The 16,181-nt window shown below is 34.3% G+C and overlaps 1 protein-coding gene and 1 long non-coding RNA gene across 2 annotated transcripts in view; one reads left to right on the top strand and one right to left on the bottom strand.

Moving 5' to 3' along the window:
• Positions 1 to 16,181, top strand: part of LOC127861624 (profilin-1-like) — a 368,553-nt gene that overhangs the window by 120,146 nt on the left and 232,226 nt on the right. The gene's annotated exons all lie outside the window — the stretch shown is intronic.
• Positions 10,546 to 14,803, bottom strand: LOC127861626 (uncharacterized). The gene is made up of 3 exons (XR_008040299.1): positions 14,466 to 14,803; positions 12,916 to 13,068; positions 10,546 to 11,679 (listed from the first exon to the last, which is right to left on the bottom strand). It is a non-coding gene; the product is annotated as an uncharacterized LOC127861626 (long non-coding RNA).

Here is a 16,181-nt window from a genome sequence, read left to right as displayed (position 1 = left end):
TGAATTGCAATAAAGCGTAGAAATTAAACAGGCCCTAATACAGACACCATTTTTATCGGAATGCGATTATAGTTTCTATAGCAACTCGTAACGCTTTTTGGATTGAATGTGTAATGAATACTTTTAGCGACAAATTGAATTGGTCAAATACTGCATCTTAAACGGATAAATAAAATTGAAACCATTTATTTTCAATATTATCAACATTATTGTTTAGTTATCAATACATAAAGCAGCAAACTCTATTAATCAATAAGATTTGATATAAGTCATAATTTAAAAGAGAATCATCCGAATTCACTGCAAAAATGAGCTGAGCGATAGGTTTTACGGTTGTTGAAATTGTTCATGATGATAACGATGATGACGATGACAACGATGTTGACGATGATGACGACGAGGAGGAGAACAACGACGATGACAATGAAGATGATGATGATGATGACACTGATGATGATGATCACGACGATGACGACCATAACGATGTTGTTGGTGATAGTGACGATAATGCTGCTGCTGTTGCTGATGACGATGCTGCTGCTGCTGACGATGCGGTGGAGGAGGAGGAGCAGGACGAGGACGAGGACGAGGGCGAAGACGACGACGACGACGACGACGATGATGATGATGATGATAATGATGACGATGATATTGACGATGATGATTATGAAGATGATGATGATGATGATGGTGATGATGATGATGATGATGATGATGATGATGATGATGATGATGATGATGATGATGATGATGATGATGATGATGATGATGATGATGAGATAATGATGTTGATGATGATGATGATAACGATGAAAACGATGACGCTGATGAAAATAACGATACTGTAAGAAGTAAATTAACTCATTAATTGTTATTATAATACACAAGCAAATGCTAATGGATCTGTATCCGCAAGGTGGTCAAATGAAAACTCACTTGGTATAAATGTGGAAAATTGAATCAAAATATCATAATGCGGAGTGTTAAAATGTGTTCAAATAGCGAAATTGTTGCAGTACCTTTCTACCGAAACCAATGCTTAGCCCAGTTATTTTAAAAACAATTTCAAAATACCACGATACACGTCAATTGGCTAACAAATACATTTGTAAGTTTTACCTCACTCAAAAACAGTATTTATTGAAGACAGGGCGTCAACAATGTCCGAGTTTCATCAACGTAGCTTAAGTACCTTAAGTACCTTTCCGTTTGATTTATCGCAGGATCCTGGGTCCGCACCCACAGTCTTTCAAAGTGTCTGCATTAAAAAAGATAATAATTGTTGTTTTTAATTATCTTTTAAAGCTCATAAAAACATGTAAATCCTCAATTCGTAGAGTTTCAGTATCATTTCATTTATTTTAAAAATAAAGACGGCTAACATATTTTATACACGCATATATTAGCAGCTATACGCCATATAACATAGGACATAATGTATATTATAAATCAAAGCGCTGAAGGCAATGAAGTTGTTCGCTGTTGTCGTCCTTGATAAGCTTGTTCGCATTGCATATGCTTATCATTGTGCACAGGCTAATCTTATTTGGCGTGCATTTAGCCCCGTTTTCCATGAAAGCAGCCAATATGTACATATTTTTATGATAAACACTAGACTTGCCAATGGCGTTTACAAGCTGGTATATACATTCACTGCTAGAGCAGAATCATTTGTCGTCTGCTGCAGACAGGCAGCGGTGATCGTTCCTAGCAGAGTGAGTTGTGGTTCTTGCCGTACTTAAGGCTTCTAAGCACCTACTGATCTGCATTTATTACCCATTCTCTTGAAACGCCGACTAATAAAGTGCGATAAACCGCCTTTAAGCACTTGGCACATTAACAAATAATAACATTCCACACCTAACTCCTAACCGTGAACCGCCGTTTTTAATCGCGAAACTATTACCAGAAATTGAATACCGCCAGAAACAACAATGAGCTCACTTCGATTAAATATAAAAACACTAGATTCATTGTGTCCTAAGCAATCCAACATATTAACCGAAAATACCAGCGAATACAGCATTAAATGTGACATCGGTCTTACATATCGCCTCAGACATGCGAGAGCGCCACGATGAGTGAAGAGTGTGTGTATCAGAGTTTGTTTACAGGTCCTACTGGCCTCTTCACGAGATTTGTGTAGTCCGACCTGAATGATGTATGATGTTGTCCTGAGTTTATTTACATGTCCCACGCCCCTTCACGGAGTCATTTCAGCTGGACCTGCAATGATGTATAAATGGATGTAGTAACAATTATATGAAAACGATATATCCGTACCAATATCCATGTGAGCACATACTACTAATATTTTTTTTTTAATAGCCAATAGTTTGAAAATAAACGTAAATAGATACAACAAAGACCAATTCGGAGACTTTAACATTTTATAATTACCTCCCCTGCAATAGAAAATATATAAGGAATCTCGCATTCTATGGAATATCAAAATCTCAATATATCTTTCTCCGAAAAAAAAATCTGGTAAAATTATCTTAAATTTAGCTGTATATCCGTATGTTATTAATTAAATAAGAGTTATAAAAAGGCATCGCAAAAAATCTCGCGTTTTACTTGCATAAATTACCTCCCTTAAGCTTATCGGAATATCAAAAATACGTATATAAACAAAACGCGTTCCTTGCATAAGTGATAATAAAGCGCGTCCCCGTGCCACTCGTCCTCCAAATACTTACTTAATATTGTACAACGTATCTACAATCATTGCGACTAACTCAAACCTCAGTAAATAAGTAACCTAGATAAATATACATTTAGGTAATTAAGGTATAAAACATACATATACAAATTTACATGTTCCCTGTCTGCCGAACCCGATCCATGGACTATAGCCACAAGAGGTTCCTATGTACCTTTTTAGCCGGATTGCGCCCTCAGAGCGCCCAACGCCGACACAGATCACGCTACTCTCTGGTCAAACACAACACTACATAGGACTGCTGCCTTTGTCACCATATTATCAGAATCATTAACGTGCAAAATGGAAACTTTCAACAGTCCTTTCACTTCGTACATAAGCCTAATTATGATCGTTTATCGGAGCAACGGTGAGTTCGATATCCGAGCCTTAAAAAGGAAGAATTACCTAAATTCCCGTTCTTACACGTTGTAGCATGGATCGGGTATTGAACACGATACACGTGTGTATTAGCACCCTACGGTAGTCCCGGCGGGGTGCTCGTTATCAACTGCATCAATACACCGGTAAGCAACCAGGGGGATATCATATGAAAAAAGAACTATCATGCATGTTTGATGTGTTAAAGTGTGTCACAAAATTTCCCTAACTGCCGATGTCGGCTATAATTTCGGTATAAACATGCAAAGAAATTAACCTATATATGATGTTATTGCCGGTATGTTATTGGACATTTTGTATGTCAAATGTTCATTATTTGTATTAAAATTAAGACGATGCTTATTTGCCAGAAAGCGTTTATTTCAAACTCAAAACAAGCAATAATCATACATAATACCAAAATATAAAACTAACAAAATGACAACACTCTCGCTTAACGCAACGTTCAGTGGCACGCGCACTTAACAAAATTATTGCAACTTATGCAAGCTGTAATTAATATGTGACTACTTGCTATACAACCAGTATCATGCGAAAATTGATCTTATTTAATTGTGGTCCCCTCTTTGAATTTATGTTGCCTGTCGACTTTTAGAATAATGTGTCAGTAAGAAATGTATTGCTTGCTCTACAACCAGCATCATGCGAAAATGGATCTTATTTAATTGTAAATCCCTCTTTGAACTTATGTTGTCAGTCGACTTTTAGAATAATGTGTCAGTAATAAATGTTTTTCTTCAGCTTCACATGCTTTTTTAAAGAAAATTTAGTGAAAGATGCAAATGTGTCTTATAAGTTTTTTTTCTCTGTGTCTTCAATGTATCTTATTTATATGTGACTGCGTGCTTTTTTTTTCAAGAAATGAAAGATGCAAATGTGTCTTATTTTAATTTGATCCATGTCTTAAATGTGGCTTATTTATATAAGATTACATAATATACTGCCAGTGTCATGCAAAAAAGGATCTTATTTCTTAATATCCACATTCACGCTGTGTTCTTTATTAGCACCGTCTTTAATTAGGCTATCTCTATATAAAGTACAGATTACTGTGAACTTAATAATTGTGCAACGGTGATGTTGATCCATTATTGTTGTTAATTTTAAATGTAGACAACAAGTTAGCAATTAATGAAATCAGTTATGGAAGAAAATCCAATTTTTCCTGTACAGTAGCCAGGTGGATGTGTATTGAGCGGATAAGATAGGGATCACCACAGCAGGTTGCTAATACACAGCGTAGACTTCCCCTATTATTGTATTTGTTATTTACCTGATTGGAATAAATAAAATGTTAAAGATCATTTCATGTGAAAAGCAGGATTTCTGACATAATTCCATTGTTTTGCTTTTATACACAATTTCATGGAACAATGAATATATTGGCGCGATGGAACACAATTTATAAATCAAGCTTACAGTATAGTATCAGTTTTTTATTATGCGTACTTTAATTCGCATCTCTCGCTTAACTCGTTCAATGACACGTGCACTTATAACAATTTTTTTTAAATTATGAAAACATATTATATGTTGTACATGGTTTTGTTTAGTTTTTTTACTCAACCACAAAGACATAATAAAACATTGTTATATATAAAGCGCTTTACTTTTGCAAAATTCTACATTACATAAAGATATATCGATTTTTTTGTTAAGTGTACGTGCTTGACATATTTATAAAATAGCAGTGTTTTTTTTGTAATTAAATCGAAAATTGACATTTAATTAGATGCAATCCACATTGTTTTGCGGCCAAGCGCAGTATTCCGCTCTCGGCGGCCGATGGTGTATTGCAATATATACAATGAAAAGCTGGGTTTCTGACATAATTGTGCCATTTATTTAAACCTTAATCAGTATTTTTTTACACTTGAAGGTTTGTACAGCGGGGATTTCGGTACCGGCGCGGGTTTATGTGCTTGTAAAGAATTACCGAAATCCCCGCTAAGAGGCAACATATGCTGATTTACGCTTTGATTTAACATTGATAACTAAATTGCAAAAGTGTATGGCATATTGTAAATAAGGTAGTACGATATCATTTGTTTCATCTGATTTGTTTGGAAAATACTTTCTGAAGACTTATTATTACTATGTCATGTTATATTACATATACTTTTGTGTAACCAATGTTTTAAATATACATTTTTATCTTTTTTTACATTCGTTTACACATTTATCACATTAATAAACTATTTAACAATGGAAAAAATATTCTGATAAGAGTGTTTTAATGATTAACACTATTATGATTGTGTGCAAATAAACATTAATGCAAAGCCGAAACCCAAACATAATGACATATAGACCCTTTAAGGCGTAAATATGGGGGATTGGCGTAAATATGGGTGATTTCGGCTCTGTGCGTACGAATGTAGCAGTACCGAAATCTCCGCTAATTATTTTCCAAAAGAAGTAACCAAATGGGAGATAATACATGTCACTGGTTGCTAATTAAAAAAAAACACTACAATAATTTTGTTGACACTTGAAGGTTTGCACAGCAGGATTTCGGTACCGGCGCGCGTTTAAGTTCTTGTGTAGAATTACCGAAATCCCCACTGAGAGGCAACTTAATGCTGTGAAGAGTGCTTAATAATTAACATTAATCTCATTTTTTTGCACCCTAACATTCATGTGAAGTCAAAAACCATTCATACCGATGACATATTGACCCTTTAAGGCGTAAATATGGGGATTTCGGTACTAGGCGGGCGAATGTAGAATAACCGAAATCCCCGCTATAAGTTTAGCTGCACTTTTATTTTTTATTTTTTTTTTGTAAGTAAGCTTTATGCAATATTTACAATCTACATAACATCCAATAGCATATAACAGGCACCATATGTATATGAGAAACAACAACACAATATTTCTTAAACATTAACGTCAAGTATTACTGAACTTTTTGAAAGAACTTTTTTATTTACCACGGCCGGAGTTCATAAAAGCTCATTGGGATAGTCTTAACCTTAGTTCTTCTGCGATTTGCCGATGCTGGCATTTTGCAAAGAAACACTTAACATCTGAGCAATACGAAAAAACATGAAAAAATAAACATACTCAAAATTAAATATTATTTCACTCTTTGAAATTACTATTTTTCAATATACATGTACATGTTCACGGTAGCGGTAAAGTGTATTTATCTACGTCCGGCCGCTCCCGATGTCAGTCACTGAAATCACGAATTAGACTTTATTATTTTATAAAATGACAACGTTCAACTATTTTAATCTGTTAGTCTATTGTAACAACATAGCGTGTCTTTTTAATTCGAAAGATCATTTTTATAATTACAGGGGTGTCAATAGTCAAAATTATTCCTGAAATCGTATTTGAGCCGTCAAGGATCGATTTTGAGATCAATGTAAATGTTAAAGTGGGTTGGGGCGTAGTGACAAATTCGTTCGAGTGCGCGATAATTTGAGGAGAAATGATGTTGACATAGATTTTTCCGGGTCTTTAAATATTGAGTTCTGATAAATTAGCTGCTGTCACGGACATGAACATTAACTGACGAAACTTCTTCGCTACTTTTCGAAAATCTTACAATTCCAAATATCCGCCATCTTGAAAATTAAAATTATCGATTAGCAAATTAAATCACTGCAGTAGCGCATTGTAAACGCTTTGTTTACCATATTATATATATATATATATATATATATATATATATATATATATATATATATATATATATATATATATATATATATTGCTCATTTGCTAGATTACTGGTGACTGGTTTTAATTTTCTTAAGTCAAACGACATGCATATTTCATTTCATGTGCAAAAGACGTTTCTCAATATGTTTTCGGACATTCATTGTCCGATACGATATGGTTCGACGATTTAATTTATTTTTGACGTTGTTAATTTCATTGTCAATTTTTTTATAAAATGACATTTGACCATGCATAATATTCCGCATGTACTCACCAGGAATAGCAACTAGAAGACTACAATAAAACAATTAGCCACGGCTCGGGCGGCTGATCTCCCTTTTATCCCTGTAAGGAACCTACTTTCTCAGACTCCCGATTTTATTTTCCAGATTGTAAACTTGATACAATTGACATCCCTGAATAAAAACTAATATACTCAATTTTGATCTCTAGTGTGCTGACTGAAGTATTGTCCTTGACTGGAACTCCTGTCGATAATGTGTATTTAAGATGGAAACACGCCTTTGAAGAACTTTGTGTTTTCTTGTTTTATGCTTTGTTTTTTCAAAATATTCTGTCCGCCAAGGACGCAACGATTGATAAAATGAACCAGATTGTGGTCTCCCTAAAGTGCTATGTTTCTACTGTCGTAATTTCTTTTACGAACAACACATATCTGATCGTAGACTTTATTTGATAGTTTAGACTAGGTACGATGCGATGTCAGTCCATCCGTGAAGATAAATTGCTTTGCGCCCGTTTGTGATCTATTCCCGATACAAAAGTCCATGCGTTACGATTACATAGGTCCGTTAAGAGCGTTCCAATTGAGAAAAATGGGTTTTTAGATATGCTTTTTCTATGTCCTCGCTGTTTTGCAACCGCACACGAACAAATGTCAATGCGGTCAATGAAATGCAACGATCACCACGATCACCAAGATCAAAACTCTTCGTTACGATACGATACAATTGTGGTACGTTGTATACCTATTATATTATAATTTTCGCAAAGTAAAAAATGAGTATGATTTCATATCACGTAGGTTTTATCGTCTTTTTTTCTGTTAATATGCTCTCAGATAGGCCATCAAAACGAAAAACCAAAATTAATTGTACGCACAATTTGATATATACTCTACTCTACTCTACTCTACTCTACTCTACTCTACTCTACTCTACTCTACTCTACTCTACTCTACTCTACTCTACTCTACTCTACTCTACTCTACTCTACTCCACTCCACTCCACTCCACTCCACTCCACTCCACTCCACTCCACTCCACTCCACTCCACTCCACTCCACTCCACTCCACGCTACTCTAGTCTACTCTACTCTACTCTACTCTACTCTGCTCTACTCTACTCTACTCTACTCTACTCTACTCTACTCTACTCTACTCTACTCTACTCTACTCTACTCTACTCTACTCTACTCTACTCTACTCTACTCTACTCTACTCTACTCTACTCTACTCTACTCTACTCTACTCTACTCTACTCTACTCTACTCTACTCTACTCTACTCTACTCTACTCTACTCTACTCTACTCTACTCTACTCTTCTCTGCTCTGCTCTTCTCTGCTCTGTTCTGATCTGCTATGCTCTGCTCTACTCTACTCTACTCTACTCTACTCTACTCTACTCTACTCTACTCTACTCTACTCTACTCTACTCTACTCTACTCTACTCTACTCTACTCTACTCTACTCTACTCTACTGTACTCTACTCTACTCTACTCTACTCTACTGTACTCTACTCTACTCTACTGTACTCTACTCTACTCTACTCTACTCTACTCTACTCTACTCTTCTCTACTCTACTCTACTGTACTCTACTCTACTCTACTGTACTCTACTCTACTCTACTCTACTGTACTCTACTATACTCTACTCTACTGTACTGTACTCTACTCTACTCTACTCTACTCTACTCTACTCTACTCTACTCTACTCTACTCTACTCTACTCTACTCTACTCTACTCTACTCTACTCTACTCTACTCTACTCTACTCTACTCTACTCTACTCTACTCTACTCTACTCTACTCTACTCTACTCTACAATAGTATACTATACTATACTATACTATACTATACTATACTATACTATACTATACTATACTATACCATACTATACTATAATATACTATAATACAATATAATATAGTGTCTCCATCGTGGATATATGTTTGGTGTAATTATTTTCACGCCTGCGCAGGTACTTCGATAAATTAGTGCATTTTCATCATATGCACAGTGTCACCGTAAACTATGAAACGTAGACGTGCCGCGTCTGGAAAAGTTTATTGGTGACTGTATTGTTGGGTTTAATATTAACGTGTATTTGCAGAAAAGAAACATATTTTAACCAAGTCGATTTGTTAAGTCGATTAAATTGTTATCCAGAAGTATCCAGAAGTATCACTATTGAATTTGTCATCGTTTATTGAATTGTTTTGAATTTAATCTTTAAAGATTATTGCAAATCTTAAAACATTATACACTTTTTTTGTACCAAAAATCTTAAAACATTCACTATACACAGTAATTAGATATACACATATATAAACGATATAAAATGTAAAATGTTCCATTATTATATATTTTTCGCATGATATTTATTATGTTCTCGAATTATTGTTTACCAAATCAATTATGTTATGTATATGGTGTGTACTTTTTCAGCTGGAATAATAATTATTTCTCATTTCACAATAATCAGAATCAAATCACTGATTTTTTTTGTTTTTATCCCAATATTAAAACAAAAACGTTTATGATCAAAAATGAACTGTTGACCAAGCGGTCATTATTTAACGAGTATTATCGCATACTTTATCACAAAAGAAGCAACACTATAAAGGGGTAATTAATTTTTCCTAAATTATGGTTTCGAAAAGTGTTTCTGGTGGCCGTTTCAGATGTAAACGGTCAGACGAAGGTATATAAATGACTACTAGTTAAGTTAAAAACGGACACATTCTGATAAAGTCGAAAATATATCGGGATTTTGGCTCCGTATATATATCATATGTAATTGAATCCAAATTATAAATTGCGTTGTGATTTAAAACATGCATGTCGTTATATCCTTCACGACGGTCATTTCAAATTTAAATGCTTGTTTATACTTGAAATATAATATTTACAAATACAAAAATACAATACATAAATATATATCTTAAAATCATTTGTTTCTGTACACACGTTGAGTAATTCATCCACTCTGAGTTTTTCTCTGGGTTGACCCACCACGTGCCATCTTCAGTGTATTCTTAATAAGCGGTCGCTGTTAAAGAAGACGATTTATAGTCGTACAAAGCAAAATCGGTGTCAGAAGCGTATGCGTAAAATGTCATGATTTTATAATTATCTTAGTTGGATTTCTTTAGGAGTGTAAATAATTTTATATAAACATTCTCTGAAAACAGCTCTACATAGATTTCATTTTGTTAGATTTCTCGCATGATTTTAATGAATCTAGTATAGTGGATAATTTTCACTGTTTTAAGGGTGTTTTCTGAGTGTTCGCTGACTTATTCTGATGAAATCAAATCGACAGCATATGTGATATAAATATTGAGAGGAACAATTGTATTCACCAGACAATGAAATACTGCAACTGTGTATAACGTGTGGAATAAAAAACTAAAACACCTAAACATTCTCTTAGTTCGTGAAGCTGACGCAACATTGAATATGATGACGTCTTTTAAAAGAGTGTGAAACTATATGAAGATGGCCGATGTGTGTATACATGTTTATCCCATCATCAGACGTGCATTGTCGAAATAAACCCCTGTGGAATAAATTTTCCTCTATTTCGGCAGTGCTGAAGTAGAGCTGTCCGGCGCGGCGGACTGTTATGTGAGGAGAATGGTCATATTACTCGGAATCAACTATTAAGTAATCAGTTTTAGTAAAATCGAATCAGATTAAACAAAACAAACAATTTGATACCAAGATGTAATATATTTGAAACACAAAATGCAACACAAACAGCAAAATAACAACATTGTTAACAAATATTAAGTGCGCGTCCTCATGACGTCATTATTACGAGGGACTACTTTTTGTATCACGGTTCAGTAGTTAGCAATTGTTTACCTTGTGTATGACTTTTCTTGTCAATGAATGGCTAAAAATCAACACAATGCAATAATAAAATATATTATTTTCATTTAATTGGAAATAAATTGTTTAGAAATAAATATTTAAAATATATGAAATGTTTCTTTTTTATTTCATGTATTTTATTAAATAAGTCAGCAGCAAATCAAGTCGTCTGCTTAAGTCTTAAATGTCAATTGTGGTTGAAATAATGAAAAAATAAATAATACACAATCAAGAATTAAAATAAAACTGCAGCAAAACATATTTCATCAAATGAAATAAATTTTGACAACAATGTTCAACCAAGAAACAGGTGATTTTCATGTAGTATGGGATGGTTTGTTTTCAAATGCTGTGGAATTAAGTTTGGAAGAATTTGAGCAAAAATATGGAATAAATGCACTTCAATTTGATGAGGATTTAACTGAGAATAATGCCCCTGAGTCAAATTGTGATGATCAAAATAACACAAATGTTACAATTCAAAATGAAGCTAAACATCTCAACCAGTCAATTCCAAATGAATTTAAAAACATAGAGCTTTCTGAAGTCCGACAGTACATCACAAAAGAAGAAAACAAAAACACAGCAAAAAAAAACATTAAATGACACAAAAAAGTTCCAGAGGTTTCTACTGACAAAGGGTGAGACCAGAGAAATGCATCAGTTGGATGTCGATTTCCTTGACGAGCATATTGCAACGTTCATTCTATCCCTGCAACGCGAAGATGGCACAGAGTTTGAGCCGACAAGTATCCGGGCCATCATCAGTAGCCTGGACCGGAAGCTGAAAAGACACAAATACCCTTTTAGCATTATGAATGAGAAAGGGCCACAATTTTCTCTGACAAGAGAAACATACAATGCTAAAAAGAAAAGCCTGAAAAAGCAGGTAAAAATAACTTTCTTTTTAAAGATGGAAATGCATAATTTTGTTAAATATTTATTAATTTGTATTAAATGTGTAAAAAAATTGTTTATACATATATTTAAAATTAATATAAATTAAAATAAAATATAAGAAGAACATGTGTCGAAAAATGCGAAACAAGCCAGATATTTAATTCTGAAGTCGAAAATGTCTGTACAGTCGAATTCGCCAGTACGTATGTCATGCATGTACGCTGTGAATCTACATTTAGTGTTACAAATCATTTTAATTTCCTGCAATGATATTTGTTCAAACCACACAAGAACACTAACTGCAATCATATTTAAAAGACAAATGCTTTGGTTTATTGTAGGAAATTATGTACAAAAAATCTTCCGTTTCAATCGGCTCAGGGGGGGGGGGCTTATTTGGCTTTGCTACATTTTATGAAATTTGTCTTCAATGCATAATTGTTCTTGCCTATTTTGTGTTATTGTAAAATATTTTTAGCAATATATTACAATTTAAGACACATCAAAATCGTGCATAGCCACTTTAAATGAAAGCAAATACCGGTATAAATTCATAACTCAACACTGTACTGAATTATTTAACCCTTTGAATGCTGGGAAATTTGTTGTGTGCTAAAATGTCGTCTGCTGAATTTCTAAAATTAGCATTTTCTTCGATTTTTTTCAAAGAATATTATCAGAATAGCAAACAGTTTGGATCCTGATGAGACGCCTCGTTCTGTGGCGTCTCATCTGGATCCAAACTGTTTGCAAAGGCCTTCAAAATTTGGTTCCCGCACTGAAAGGGTTAATGAAAACTATGACAGTTTGTGATATATTGACAAAACGATAATATTTTTGTATACTGACTGCAGTATTTCTTTAAGCCAACACTGATTTTCACAGTTTACAGCAAGTTTGTTGCCTTTTTGAAAAGTACCTGGGACCAAACAAATCTGGAATTTGTGTGCGTAAATTCAGTTGATTGGGATTTTTCGCGTGAATCTAGAAATAAGGACGAATAAAGAAATAATTTTTAAAATTCTAACGCTATAAATAATAATGGGTTTTTCTTTTTCTAAACCTCCTTTGCTTTTATTTAGGGAAAGGGCAACCGGCCATGTGAGGCAGACGTACTTACCGACCATGAAATAGATATAATGTGGCAGAAGGGTGTCCTAGGTCCTAACAGTCCAAAAGCTCTTGTCCACACCATGTGGCTAAACAACTGCTTGCATTTTGGTTTGCGTGGCACGAAGGAACAATACAGCCTTAGGTATAATCAATTTGATACCTGAAATAACAGAATTTAAATTAAAAACATTTTTTTTTAAACTTCGCTGTTTTGCATAAAGTAAGTTTTGGTAAGTTTCACACACAAAAAATCTGAAAAAAACAGCAACAAATTAAATATTATATAAATATTACAGTTCACGTCAGACAGGGTGACAGTAAATTTGTCAACTTGATGAAATTTCAACCTCCGCTTCACCTCGATTGACAGTATTTTACCAAAAGTTGACAAATTTACTGTCACCCTGTCAAACATGTAATATTTATTTTATGATACTGAAACAGCTATTCAAACATAAACAATTTATATGAAGTAGAACTATGAACTATTTTAATATAAAAATTCATTAATTTGGTCGTCTGTTAATAACTGAAATTTTAGCAAAACTGCATACTGCGCGAATTGGACAGTATAATTTTGTACCATTCCGCACATGATTGTTAAGGTAGTGGGTGACTGGTTTTTGGGGAAATAATATTTTCACGAGTGCCGCACAAGTGGCCACAATAAAACGAAAATATATATTTTCTATGATCACGAGTAAATTAAAATCGTAAATCAACGAATCAAACACATTTTTCTTTTTATTTTATGCTTTTTTCACACTTAATATTCATTGTTAACGAACGAGCTTAACTAAAGAATTGTGCTGGGATAATGACATCATTTCGTCAAAGAAATGACATCATTTCACAGTAAACAGTGAAAATTATCAATAAATTTCACTATAAATTTTTATTGTTTGAAACAGTGAAATTATTAGTTTTAATTCACTGATATTTCTCTATAAACCACCGGAAAGCAATAAAATAATAAGTAATAAATTACTGTAATATTTACAATTTTTTTTTCCCAAACAGATGGGGGGATATTAAACTGAAAATATCTTCTGATGGGACCGAGTACTTGGAGCTCAATGAACGTCAAACCAAGACTAGAACTGGAGAAAACTTGAGCGATGTTAGAAGAGTCACCCCGAAAATGTTTGCCACCAATGAAAATGACCCCAGAAACCCAGTTGCTTTGTACAAAATTTATGCACAGAAACGCCCAGCCAATTTTTGCGATGTGAACGACCCATTCTATCTCGCTCCAAATACAATAATGAAGCAGGAGTCCGAGTCTGATCACAAAGAAAGCGTGCAATGGTTCATTCGTCAAAAAATTGGGATGAATAAATTGAGCAAAATGCTCAGGATGATGGCAACTGAAGCCGGGCTACCAGTTGAAAAAACGCCTGACCAATCATTCAACTCGCAAGCACCTGGTCCAAAAGCTTAGAGAACACAACATTCCAGCCACTGAAATTATGTCTGTCACTGGACACAAGAATGTACAGTCAATTTTAAATTACTCAAATGTAAGTCATGAGCAACAGAAAAAATGTTCCAACATACTTGCCTCCCATGGTAAAAATGCAGATCCAATTCAAGGAAGGAAACACTCTGTCACCAGCACGGCCACATTTTCGTCAACGCAGCCCCCTAGCCAGCCGGAACAACATCAGACCGAAGCGGAAATTCTACCCGAAACACAAGTGCAAGTTCCCCACCCACAGCCACAGTACAGCTTTCAGCAGTCACTGTCCAGCTCATTTAAATCCCAGTTCTTCGGGGCAACGTTCAACATCCAGAATTTTCATGTACACAATAACTAATCCAGTATTGCAATAACACCTTTAACACACCGTAAATCCGACAAAAAGCATCGATTTGCTCTACACGCCAAGTCGACTCACGTGTTCGGCCTACTGTGTAGAAAAACAAATTCTAAATGAACCTGACTCTTTACATCGCTATAAATATAATTTGGTTATTGTTATTGATTTGGTTGAGTTTTGGTAACATTTGTAAGTGGCTGTTGTCTTGTAAATAAATGAATTGTTATTGTTTTGCTTGAAATATTCTGGTACTATTTTCTTAAGCGGACCTCTTTACAGCTAAGGTCGAAAAACACTGTTTGCTTAAAATAACTTCGGGATTTTCCGTGTAGTTTTTTTTTCCTATTCTATTTTAAAAGAAATAGTTAACGAATAAGAAAGATGATGGGATAAATCGAATACTAGGTCGGTGCCGAATAAAGCGAAGTTTATTTTGCTCGGCCCGAAAATCTGAACCACTCGCCAAGGCTCGTGGTTCAGATTTTCTAAGCCTCGCAAAATAAACTTCGCTTTATTCGGCACCGACCTAGTATTCTATATATATCAAATAGAATAATAAATATTGGGCGCTCTTGCATTTTGTGTGTTCCGTCATTATATAACGGTTATCTCATTCTATTTGATCTGTGTTAACCGTCAACCGCATTCGGTAATGCATAGCTTATATTAACACAATCAGGAAAGCGTGTTTCGAAAAATCCAAACAATTTTCATCATCGCACACTAGTGTAAAATAAATTTTAATACAATATATATAGGGAAACCCATATGATTCGCGTAATGTGAAAATAATTATCATGCTATAATTCGACCACGAAACTTGACGTGACTTGTTACCGAACATTACGGAATGGAGCTTCGCTGGCCGGATATGACATAAGACCCATTTTCGCATATTATCTTATCAATGCTTATATGAATTTGATTGCTATAATCCAATGCGTATTCGACACGGACTTATTGTCAAGGTTTTTCATTTTGTCAATATTAATCATAGCAGGGAACATTGCTGACATCAATATCAATACTGTTTTCATTTTCAGTCGAGAAATGATATTACTTGTTATCAAGATTATTTGTATAGTACGGTAGCGTTCTCTACACAAGTGAGATTTGTTTGTACTGTAAATTGCTGTCATACTCAAAATTCGGACTCGACGATCGGCTCGAATAAAAATGTTAGTCGCTTAAAAGTACAAATTACTCATATTGATCACGATTATTATTATTATTATTATTATTATTATTATTATTATTAGTATTATTATAATTATTATATAGCTTTTAGAAACTTATACCTAAAAAAATCCCATTGGAAAAAATCCCATGGGCGAAAAAATCCCATGGGCGAAAAAATCCCATGGGCGAAAAAATATCTTGGGATTTTTTATTTTTTTTAAAACACGATTTAACGCGTTAAAATCGCGAGAATTGTTCATCATTTGTTAGAATG

Source organism: Dreissena polymorpha, chromosome 16 (assembly GCF_020536995.1).
Source record: "Dreissena polymorpha isolate Duluth1 chromosome 16, UMN_Dpol_1.0, whole genome shotgun sequence".
In the NCBI taxonomy this organism is placed as follows: domain Eukaryota; kingdom Metazoa; phylum Mollusca; class Bivalvia; order Myida; family Dreissenidae; genus Dreissena; species Dreissena polymorpha.
Note: the sequence above shows the minus strand (reverse complement) of the source record. Positions and strands in the feature narration are given on the sequence as shown.